The following is an 11,380-nucleotide window of genomic DNA, read 5'->3' on the forward strand; positions in this document are numbered from 1 at the left end:
ATGTCAGATCAAGCTGAAATTGTGCACAATTATTTCTTTTACCTGACAAGACAGGAATCAATTTAAAAAAAATTAATTAACCAATTAGTTAATTAACTATTACTAATTAATTATTTTGTTTAGTATCTCGAACAAGGGAAAGAAACTGTACTTGACTGAAGTGGTGGTATATCTGAATTTTAATGCTAAAAATACAACATAAACTAAGATAAACAGACCTTAAAGGTCAAAGTGCTAACAGAGAGCAGGTTACTGTGCGTACATTTTAGTGTGAAACATTTCTAATGGATGCAGGGCCGGATATAAGTTTGTGGAGGCCCCTACACTTTTTTTGAAAGCTTAAAATAAATTCACTTTGTAACACTTATCAATAAATATACTGATATCTAATAACAAACTACACTATAATAGACAGAAATAGAGTACTTGTAAATTTTCCCTATTTTACTACTGTAAAAAAAAATTACAAATTATTTGACATGCAAATTGTGTAAAAAAAAAATATAAATATTTGGTGTGTTTTTAAGTTTGTAGAGAGTACGTCCATTGGTGACTTTTAAAATCTCTTTTGTGAAGGTCACTTTTTTTGTGGAGTCCCCGGTGCTGTAGCCCCTCCTGGCATGCCTTAAATCCGGCCCTGATCGGATGGATGGTTGTATTAAGGCCCAGGTATCTAAAAAGCTGGCATTATTTCTGCCACAAAAACATCAACTGTAATACGCATTCATACACCATTCACAGTCAAACATTTCAATATTAACAGGATACACAAAAGATAATTCTTATCAATGGATTTATGAGGTGGCTAAGTGGTATCGGAACGGAGGAGTCTCGGTTCATATCTTGGTGAAAACTCGTATTTTCAATTTTGGGATATATCTAGGACGCCCGTCTCTAATGGGTCCCTGACATTAGTTAAGGAAAGTATAGGCGGCTAGTCTTTGTACTTGTCACAGGACACCCGTTTTATCATCTGTCATATAGATCGTAAGGTCTACAATATATACAATTTGTTTTTAATGTCTTGTAAGTTCTTTGTAAGTTCTTTGCGATGGTAAAAGAATAAAATAATAATATAACATTTTAAAATAAGTCTTCATATTTTTCTCCCATCTTTTGACTACGATCAGTAGAGTAAGTACATTCACTGGTTTGACACCACATATTACCTTTTCGTTTTATGGAAGTCATAAGGAAGAGTTTGATATATAAAAAATCACACTCTTAGCCACTCCTCTTATAATAATTTTTGCCCCTATACATTCATATGACTTTTACGGCCTTTCACTGGCTTCCCAATGGACTAGTTCGAGAATGTTTTAAAAGTTTGGTGCTTTAAAGACATGCACAATTGTAGTTGATTTAATATTTGTCCTAGGTTTTACGTTTCGGATGTTCCTTCAGATCCTGAAGATCATTACATCCTAGCCCAAACTCCAGCAGGACTACGAGGGCTGACAGCAGGCAGGGTTTAAGTCTAGGACCTTTGTGACCAACGAACGTTAGTCCAGGAAGCCATATGCTGCATATATTGATTTTTTAAATATATATATATATTTTTATTAATTCCATAAAAATTAACCAGGTCTAGTTGAATCCATTAGGAAAAATATCTGCAAAAAATTGATTCTCTGTTTGATTGCGAATCTTTCACATGGAATTAAACTATAGAAACTGTAACACAATAAGAATTGTTAGATATAGGTAGACAATATGAACTGTTAGATATAAGTAGGCAATATGAACTGTTAGATATATGTAGGCAATAGGAATTGTTAGATATATGTAGGCAGTAGGAACTGTTAGAAAAGGGTGCATAAGTAGCTTATGGGGACAAACTAGAAGTGTGTCGCTCAAAAGAATTTAATTCACGTTTATACCATGCTGCTGGTAGACAACTAAACCGTTGTAGGCGCGAAGCAGGACGTTTTGGCGCCGCCGTTTTGGCCCCGCCGTTTTGGCGCGAAGGTCCTTTTGGCGCGAGCCGTTTTGGCGCGGGACGTTTTGGCGCGAAATACATTATGTACGTTTATTGTATTAATTCTTTTAAAAGAATTATTCATATCTATGTTTTGCATGAGTGTTTGTGTTAAGACATATATTTTCAAAAAAGTTTTTTAAGATATTACTTTAAAAATTAAAAACAAAATGAAACGATGATAGACTAAAAATTGATGCAATTATTTGTTTACATTAACATTGGTTTATTTAATAACTGTATGGTATCTCCAGCTATACATACCAAACACTTGCTAATGTAAGTAAAAATATAATACATGTACCATGTTTCTCAAAATACTTTTAATTACGTATACATAGACACCAGGGTTATTTGCCTAAGTCGCTGGAATTCAAGGGTTCATTAAAAAAAAGCTACGTGCTTATTAAATTATCGTCAAATGATATCTCGCGCCAAAACGTCCCGTCGCCAAAAAGGCTCGCGCCAAAACGTCCCGTCGCCAAAACGGCGGGGCCAAAGCGGCGTCGTCAAAACGGCGGCGCCAAAACGTCACGTACCGTGTAGGCGTAATATATCTTAACTAATAAACTTGAATAATTTCCTTATGAATAGTTATTAACAATAACTTTAGTTATAATATAGACAAAATCAAGTTAATATAAGTTCAAATAAATTTAGTAGACTTTTGGAATAATATTTCCAAACAAAATCTAACTCTCTACAAATAACACAACCTTTCAGTCTTACGTTCTGGAGTCGTCTCCCCTAACAAAGACAACGTGACGACAGTGCCACATCATTCACAACCAATCGGTAAACCTCTTCCCACCGTCACCATAGTAACTCACACACACACACACACTCTATAACATTATACACACATCTAGGGCCGGATTTAGGGAAGTCGATGCCTAGGTCAGGAATTTTGTGGAGATCTCTCGTCCACTTAATAAATCTGAACACAATACGGACAAGAATAATAATAATTATTATTTGTATTATTAATACAATTACTTTGTAAGTTTATAGTTATATATATTTTATAGAAAGAAACATAAAAGAAACAAGTTGATAATTGTATATCAATTTTTGCCATTTTAAAATTTGTTTATCTTTTGTACATTTTTGGCATTGATGGAGACTCCTCTTAATGGTGAGGCTATGGGCGATCTCAGTCTGCACTGCTGTAAAAGTAAAGAAGAAAAAAGTAAACTTCCCTTTTCAGAACTTGCGATCTATAGGAAGAGATGATGTCAAGGTCAAGTGTTTCTTTGGCCAACTGTTAATGAGCAGGGTGTCATGTGGCCAGCACAACGACCAACCACCATTACAATTAGAGCTGGTTGGACTCAGAGGTTGGACTCAGAGGCACCCAAAGATCCCGAAATTTAAAATCCCAGTCTTCACCAGGATTCAAACCCGGGACCCTCTTCTCCCCTCCACCCCTCCCCCCCCCCCCCCCCCCCGATCGGAAACCAAGCGCTTTATCACTAAGCCACAGCGCTTCCAATATATTATATGTATTAGTGTGAACATTATTATTATTAATTTTATTAATTTCATTTGTATTGTTTCTAAAAAAAATGTAATAAAAATTTTAAAAATTAGTGTCATTTAAATTTATTGTATTGGAACAAGGCTTCAATCTAAGGGACTTAATTCAAATCAAAATCCAGCTCGGCGTAATAAGAAAAATTAAACTGCTTATCTCCCATGATCTTGTCTCTCGTCTTGTTGAACAAGTGCCCTTCTGGACAGTTGATAACAATTGGGTCTTCCCATAAAAAGAATTTATTCCCGAACATTTGTTTGGCTTTTCCTAGAATCGGAAGGTCATCTGTCGCTGTGATACTGGAAATATCTAGATGGCTTATTAGTGGTTTATGGGAGATTTAAAACATATTGTTGGGTATTGCGGTTGAATATATTATGCCTAATTGGTCACCGACTTTCCAAAAGGCTGAGTTAAATTTGATTGCAAATTTAATAATGAAATATAATTATGATCATGCCCCAAAAAATAGTCATGATATATGATTATAATCATGCAAAATAAATATAATTATGAAATTTGATTATAATAATGCCAAAAATAATACAATCGTGAAATTAAACCGTTAGAGAAACATTAAATGTCATTCCTTCTTAAGATATAAACTTTAACGATTGCGACACGAAATCTCTGTCTCCAAGTCCATCCTTACCTCTCTCTCTCTCTCTCTCTCTTTCTCTCTCTCTCTCTTTCTCTCTCTCTCTTTCTCTCTCTCTCCCTCTCTCTCTCTTTCTCTCTCTTTCTCTCTCTCTCCCTCTCTCTCTCTCTCTCTCTCTCTCCCTCTCTCTCTCCCTCTCTCTCTCTCTGTCTCCCTCTCTCTCCCTCTCTCTCCCTCCCTCTCTCTCCCTCCCTCTTTCTCTCCCTCTCTCTCTCTCTTTCACTCTCCCTCTCTCTCTCTCTCTCTGTCTCCCCCCCTCTCTCTGTCTCCCTCTCTCTGTCTCTCTCTCTCCCTCTCTCTCCCTCCCTCTCTCTCTCCCTCTCTCTCTCTCTCTCTCTCTCTCCCTCTCTCTCTCACTCTCTCTCTGTCTCCCTCTCTCTCACTCTCTCTCCCTCTCTCTCTCTCTCTTTCAAGAATGCCATGTTGCAGTTGAAGATCGACACCAAAAATAGGAATCAAAAAGCACTGGACTGACCCACACACGGAGAACAAACATAAAGGCCTTGACCTTCTATCGCAGAAGGTGAACACAACAGAAACTAGTGAAAAGCTGAAAACGCTGCAGTTTCTGGTGATTACATATGACCAACTCTATTATCATGGATACTTATCAAGGGATGGCCTCTTTAGTCGCAAGAGAAGTTTCAAGAAAAATATATCTCTTATTTAATGAACGAAAACAATCCAGAAATACCAGAGAATCTTACAAGATCGTTTCTTACTTAATCTCTCTTTCTATTAACATTTCTCTAATTCGACCCATTAAAGATAACAGGAGAGTCTAATGCTAGAGATAACAGGAAAGTGTAATGTCAGAGATAACAGGAAAGTGTTAGTCTTCGTGTGTACTTAATACATATGTATATTACTATTCCACCTTACACTAAACTATGAAACTTTAGAGTGACCCACCTGTCGTTAGAATACATATACCTCTCTCTACTCGCCCTTTACATCGATACGTTGTCAGGTACCAATTCTTAAATCTTGCTATAAAAGGTTCCATTCCTTCTGTTGGCAATTTGTTTCCCGAGGGACCTATCCAATGTAGAAATGTAGTAATACATCAATCAATTAATCAAATTATCAAAGTAGATATTTCCAATGCCTCCTGGCCATAAACTGCACATTATTCTTAATGCCAGGGCCGTGTAAATATTATAGTCGACTGTAGTCGGTGTCAGTATCTTCATACATTTTACGAAGCTTATATCCGCTCACTCTGTCTGTCTGGTACACATTTTGTACACTAATGTACACATCATAGACTTACATATACTACTCTAGACTGGACATAGAGATTTTTTAGCACTACAAAAAATGTCGTTAAAATTTTGTAGAAAGTTGGATCAAGGCGTTGTTTTGTAAAGTAGTTATAAGAAGTAAAGTTATTTTGTTTTTGTTAAACCCTAATCTATGTAACATATAATTTAATTTTTAGATCTAGATCTAGATCTAGTAATTGAACATCAAAATAAGAGTACTCTCGTCTCATAATTATTATTTTGCAATTCTAAGATACATAATCTAGAAAGATCTAGGTAATCAATCTATTTAAATGTACGTAAGATGATTTAAATCAACATGAATTATTTCCATCTAGGATTTATGAAACATTATCTCAATGGAAACAAACAGGAAATGGCTTTGTTTCATATATTTGCGTGAATATCCGAGAAATGATTTTGCATTATTTCTAAACTTTGAAAACTTAAGATCATTACTTTTCTAAGACAGAAAAGATTGATTGCAGCGACTCCCTTAGAGCCTGTAAAAAGAGTTTACGTACATAAAAATATATATATATATATAGGTCTGTGAATCAATCAGTCGCGGATGAGAATTTATTTCCGGTTTCCAGTCTAGAATTAATATATAAGTCTAAGGTCCTCGTTCTATCTCTCACTTCCCATTCTCAGATCAAGATGAAACTTATTCATCGTCCCTAACAAAGCGTGAATCAATGAAAAGTAACCAATTAATGAATTAATTAGTATTAATTAATTTATTTTGTTTGATACAGAAATGTAAATGTGCATTTCTTCCCCTTATATAGTCTTTATTTTTTAAAAAGTATTTTTATATTATGGTTATTATACTATAATGGAGCGGTATGCTGAAAAAGGTTGAAGACCGCTGGTCTAAATCTATTACAAATTTTATTATTTTATTTTACTGGTCCAAACTACTATAAGCATAGTTTTTTAAAACTATTTTTTTATAACTGACTTGGAGAAGGCACAGACTCTTTCAAGATAACTCAGTTTCACAGTGTTTATTGAAGTAGTAGTCTCCCCTCTCACCTCTGTACGTTCCCCTGATGCCCAATTGGGGATTGCAGTTTAAAGTTGGGAAGTAGGTTTCATCAGGGATTCTGGTGCCCTTGACCCAATTTAAGAGATCACGTGCTGTCTGGTTGTGACGTATCAAGTCCACAAATTAGTTGAAAGAAAAAAACAACAACAAGATTAGAGACTGAAGATGTCCTGTTGAACTGTCTGTCTGGTCAAAATCTTTTTACATGTCCTTTATTCCATTTCCCATTTTCGGATTAAGTTCAAACTTCGCACAATTATTCATTGTCGATGACAATAAATGAATCAATACAATTTTTTATATTTTTTAAAAATTATTTTATTAATTCATTTGTATAATAAGGGAAATGTAGTAAGCTAGTGGAAGGTAGCCCTCGTAATAATGAGAGATATAGCATCGAAGGGAATGGTGCTCTCTCCCAAAAATGGCACTGTTCTCAACCTCCATTATAGCATTGTTGTAATAGTGTCAAGACAAGAAGAAAGACTGACACCATTGTGAATGGTTATGATTGTATCAAAATAACTGTTGCATTTTCACTCAAACTAAGTAAACTTGTTTTTTTTTAAAGCATTGTTTAAATATTTAACTTATCTATTTTCACAAATCATTCCACACCACAATCTGCAATTCATATTTAGTGAGCTATAGTCAAATCTTTTTTATTTATTTATTTAATGTATATTTTTTTAAGGCTACCACTGGGGACAAGCGTTTTTTTGTGTGTTTTTTTACCACATACCATTTACTACTTTCAACAGTTGATGATATTAGTTGTGTTGAGGATGATGAAAACACTGATGGCTAATTATTAGTCTTACTAACCCAGAGGTTCTCAACCTTTTTCACTCGCGACCCACTAATACAATTTTTCATTTGGCGGCGACCTCCCATCCATAAATTTTCGTTCATAAGCCTAGGTAAATGTGATTTAGATAATGTTATGAAATCGTTATCAAACTGTAGATCACTGATGTTAGTTCCATTGTTAGAGGCTGAACATATGTAGCAGGTCTTCAAAACTAGAATACTGGATGTCCTTAAGGGCAAAGCTCCGAGGTTTGTTCTACCTCATACATAAGACAGGGAGAACTTCTTAACAAATGACACATTTGTCACTCCCAAAGTTTTAGTTTATTTTATTGATGCTTGACGATCGTTTCATAATATGTGCGGTAATACAAGCCAAGTAATGTTCCTTTTACTACAGTATTAGAAATGTTAATGCAATACAAGCTTGGTACAAATATGCTTGTTACAACACGTTAAAAACATAAAGGGGTCGCGTTCCACAGATTGAGAACCCCAGGACTAACCGGAAAGGACCAACCTACAGTCATTTACCTGTTAAGGACAGCATGAACAGAGCCTTTGACTGCCGTTATTTGGTTTGGCCGATCTGACTAACATCTGCTTTTTACCTCTGGGAATAAGTCAAATGAGATTAAAACAGGTAGTCAGGAACTTGAATATCTAGCGTTTTTACAAAGCTCATATCAACTCTGTCTGGTACAATTTTTGTACACCTTATTTTTCCAACTTCCCATTCTCAAATCAAATTAAAACTTGAAATAATCACACATTAATTAATTAATGGTAATTAAGTATTTTGTTTGATATCAAAAAGACGAAACATTTAAAACTATATTTCTCAATAATGTACGAAGTTCTTCCCCTTAGAAAAGCTTTTTTTAAACAACTATCTATATCAGGGGTGGGCAAATTACGGTCCGCGGGCCACATGCGGCCCGCCGGCCACATGGGGCCCGCCGAAGTGTTTTATGCGGCCCGCCGACACCTACAGAAATTAAATATGCCCACAGTATATACATATAAAAATGCAAATATAAAAATAATATCTATATAAATTATTAAAACTATCTCATTATAAAAAGTTTTAAGTAAACGAAGATTATGCTTATAGGCTATACACTCAATTCAAGACACAATCTCTTGAGTGTTGGGTAGGCTTGGAACAAGATGGCAAGTGTAACATCTGATAGAGCTCGATCTTTGACTTAGAAAAATATTTTCTTTTTTATAAAAAATATCCCAACCAACCATAGACTCTAAACAGGAAAGTTTCAAAGTTGCATACAATTTCTGCAGGGCGAACGGAGTGTCCACATCAAATCAATTAGAGTTAGGGGTGATAACCTCGGATAGTTTCAATTTATGAACCAAATAATCAAATGTATCCGCTAGCCTAGCATGGGAAAGGCAAATGAGAAGAATACAAAATCTCATGGAAGAAAATGTTATGTTCCTTAAAGGACATTGACTGTGCCTTTGTTACCAATATTTCTAATGAAGAGTGGAAGACAGATTTCATATTATTTGTACATTATCATAATTGCTTTTGCAATTGGTTGTTTACATATGCAATGCAAATGCAAGTTAAATCTTTTCAAACAAGGCTTCCCCAAGTCAAGAAAAGAAAATAGCTTTTGTCATTTTCATTTGCTGAAAGGTGAAACTGTTTCTAATGAAATGATTAAAAGTACAAGACTTCTTTAGATTTCTTAATTGTGCAATTTATAAAAGCAAATTTTAAGACGTCAAGAACCTGTTTTGAATACCATCAGCTCACCATTTATCGCAGAAGCGGATTCAGCTCCAGAGGACATGACTCCAAGCAAAGAGAAAATTCCTGTCAGTACTACCACGAAAGTCTTATGGGTGCCAGAAGCTGCATTTCCACACTTTAAAAAAATGTACATACTATTTGTGTATACATACATCTGTTCTTCTTCTTCTTCTACGTTCTCATTTTACATGTTGGAGGGTTCAAATCAGTAATCTTTTATTTGTTTTCAAGATCAGGCAGCTCTCCGAATAGTCTTTGGAGAGTCACGTTCGAATCTCTTGATTTAGTATGCACCACTGAAGGACATGGTCAGCATTCTCTGGTGATTCTCCACAAGGGCAAGTTTCGCTCGACCCGACATTTAACTTCCGGAACATATATTGTGTCATTTAGTGAGCAAGCTTTTTTTTTTTGTGGAAACTAAACAAGTGTATATACACTGGTCAATGTTGTCTGACTGTAATTTGACAGCAGTCACAATTACAACAACTAGTAAGATAGTTTCACGGTTATAGAACATTATGCACGAGTGTAAAAAGTTAAATACTGCACATTAAGTACAAATGTATAGTTGTGGGGATATTGTGCAACAAAAAGACAACAGCAATTAAAAAATTGATAACTCTTGTTGTAATTTTTCAACCTGGAGTATAAAAAAAAAGAAAGAAACGGGAATATAATACAGTGTAAATATGAGTTAAAAGACATTCTACACAGTTAGCAAGCCGCCCGCCATTCCCAAACTTTTTTTAATGCGGCCCTCGATACAAAAAGGTTGCCCACCCCTGATCTTTATATATAATTTTCATCATGGCCCAACCATCACTAAAACCACCAAAAGTCATGAAAGGTAACTCTTTTATTTCTGCAAGTCGGACTAGAAAAAAAAAAGAGAGAGGGGAAGGAGAACAAGTAATCTTCTCTTTATTCACTAATCACTAAATAGTAGGGCCGGACTTAACCATAGCGGGGCCCTATTCAAACGGATTGCGCAGGACCCAGTTTGGGTAGGTATACGGATAATAAGTGAAAATTAAGAGTTTGTATAAGAAAATAAATTTGACTAGTTTTTCATATTTTACTTGCCATGTTATAGTTCTGATATTTTCCGCAGGTTGTAATAGCCGGAAGTGGTTTATGCTATACTTTCTCCACTACCCATAAAATACTTCCAAGGGCATGGATCTCAAATAGCCTCGAACACCCAGTCTAGCTTCTGGGTTTCGCGTGTGGCCCAGATGTTAAGTCCGGCGGAGCTATTATCTCACTGACAAGAGAAGGGGTTGAGCAGGTGGCACCTAAACCAGTACCTTCGGGCAGCGCTATTTCATTCCTTTTAGGCAGTAGGGACTCGATAGCCTTTTCTGGCTACCTAACTAGGAGAAAAAAAATGAACACAAACCTCTGCTTCCTTCCTTGCGGCTATATCCAACCATAGGAAAGGCTTCAGGAGTCAACCTTGAGGAAAAATCAACAGCCGGCAACCCTTAGGCAGCTTACAGTAAACACCTAGTGGGACACCTAGCAGAACCTGCATGGCCGCTGTATCGGCACCTGACTTTTTTTTTTTTTTGGACACATCAGCTATGTGGAGAGAGCGGAATTGCTTTGTGGGTGACATCGTTCCGACCATAGCTAATGCCCAGGCATTCATCTTATTTCTGGGAGGTGATGCATGGTTGCTTCCAAACTGAAGGAGGCCATATATTTGATATTGGTCCAGCTATATTTCTTCTGTTACACAACATAATTACTTGGTCTGTCGGACTTTTGTGGGAGCGAGGGGGTTCTAACCTACTTGAACTTGTGACGTCTTGAGAAAAAAATATGACGTCATTCATTCATGTGCTCTAGAACTAACGCTTGTAAATGATTGTAGATCGGAAGGTTCTATTCAAGACTTTTAAATACTGATCATTGTAAACACTATATAAGGGAGGCAATCTCTAGAAAATGGACAGACAGTCGATTGTTCACGAAATAGAGATGCCCTTGTTTGGTTTAACAAACATAAATTGGTGCTTCTGTAGTGCTCTCTTTAAGTTTGTAGTGTTCATCTTATTGGATTTATCGATTAAAATGTTCGGACTTTCTATTCCTGTATTTATTGATTCCAAGACAGGTTCTGGTCTATGAGGGCAATGACTTGGAGAAATACTATTCTACCAAGTGATGATATATTCAGTCCTATTTTTTCTCTTATTAACATCCCAAGCTATACTAGACTTGGTTCACACATTTCATCTTTCATTCTTTTATTTGTCCATTCTTTCTGTAATTCATTCTTTCGTTTATACATTCTTTTTT

The sequence above is a fragment of the Biomphalaria glabrata genome, chromosome 14, assembly GCF_947242115.1.
Source record: "Biomphalaria glabrata chromosome 14, xgBioGlab47.1, whole genome shotgun sequence".
In the NCBI taxonomy this organism is placed as follows: domain Eukaryota; kingdom Metazoa; phylum Mollusca; class Gastropoda; family Planorbidae; genus Biomphalaria; species Biomphalaria glabrata.